Genomic DNA, 1,784 nt, shown 5'->3' with positions numbered 1-1,784 from the left:
GGCCCACTTGCACCCCTTGCCCCCACTTCACAAGGAGGGACTCTGCACCGTCTATCTGAGGCACAGTGGCCTCCCTTGGACACAGGCTCTCCCTTATAATGACCGCTACCCCCCCGCCCCTACCCCGGGCCCTCGGCTGATGGAATGCCTGGAAACCCGGTGGGCATAGATCAACAAGGGGAACTCCCCCTTCCATGCCGAACCAGGTCTCAGTGATACATTGTGTAACTTTATTTCATTATTAATTATATTACCATCTATAGGATGGCGTCCATGTGGGCGCAATCTTATTTCATCCAGGGGGAAGGGGTGTTGTGTCCTGAGCCTGCAAGAGGCAGGCTCGGGACGTTGCAAGAGTCCCGGGCATTTGCAGAAGCTGCCCGGGACCAGACTGAGCGGCGCCAGCCTTGCGCGCATGCGCAAGGCGGGAAAAGCCCGCCTCATGATTGGTTGAACTTGCCCGGGGATCAGAGGGTATAAATAGAGGCCTGCGTGCCTCTATTCTGGTTGTTCGTAGAGTGGAGCAAACAATAAAGACTTGTTGGAGATGATTCGTCTCAAGCGCCATTATTCCCAGGACTTAACAGTGGCCATATCTGCAAATTCAAACGAGATATGAAAAAGATGTTAAAACAACGGGATTTTTATAAAGAACAGACAGACTTTGATCAGATATTGTTAAAACAGATGAAAAGTTGATCAAGAAACTCTATAGATTCCTGTTAAATTTAAAGATGGAGGAAGAACAAGTAAAAGAAACGATAATATGGGCAAAGAATTTTGGATAGACTATAGAATTAGAAGAGTGGCAAAAATTATGGGAAAGAAATATTAAATTAAGTAAAGCAGTGCCATATAAAGAAAACTTATACAAAATGTTTTACAGATGGCACATGACACCAGTGAGACTAGCGAAAATGTTTAAAAATACTTCAAACAATTGTTGGAAATGCAAACAAAGGCCAGGTACTTATTATCACATCTGGTGGACATGCTCTAAAGCAAAAAGGTATTGGGCTAAAATACATCTATGGTTGGAGAAGATGACTAAAAAGCAAATAGACTTCAAACCCGAATTGTTTTTGTTAGGAATAATAGAAGCCAAGTAAGAGAAAGATTGCAGCTATCTAATACTACATGTATTAACAGCAGCAAGAATTGTATTTGTGTAATATTGGAAAAATGAAAACTTAACAACTGAAGAAGTACTAATTAAGAAAATTCTAGAGTGTGCAGAAATGGATAGATTGACTTTAGAGATTAAAGAGAAAGAAGACTCAGTCTACTTTAGAACATGGAATAACTTTTACCAATGGCTAGAAAAACGAGTCAGAGAGAAAGAAATGCGATATGTAATTTTGAATATATATTAGAAGAAGGCTACTGAGTGACTAATTAATATTGTTTATGATAATTAACTATATTATTGTTAGTTAAATACATGTACCCAGACAATATGCTGTTTGCTAAATATTGAAAATGTTACCTGGGAAAACCCCTAACCCAAACCTCAGTCCTGATCCTGACCCCATTTTATCCCTAACCCTATAAAAACTAATAAAATTTATATATTAAAAAAATGAAAAGAAAACCCCCAATCAATCATACTGCTTTGATTGATTATGTGCCATCAAGTCAATGCAGAATCTTAGTAACTACACAGATAGATTTTCTCCAATAGGATTTTTTTCCCCAGTTTGGTCTTTCAGTCTTCCAGTGGTGCACCTCTTGCAGCTATAACTGAGTCCATCTTCTCTTTCCTACCACCGTTATAGACTTTTCCA

The sequence above is a fragment of the Protobothrops mucrosquamatus genome, unplaced genomic scaffold, assembly GCF_001527695.2.
Source record: "Protobothrops mucrosquamatus isolate PMUCROS unplaced genomic scaffold, P.Mucros_1.0 scaffold_284, whole genome shotgun sequence".
NCBI lineage: Eukaryota > Metazoa > Chordata > Lepidosauria > Squamata > Viperidae > Protobothrops > Protobothrops mucrosquamatus.
The sequence above is the reverse complement of the archived record's forward strand: the minus strand, read 5'-3'. Positions refer to the sequence as shown.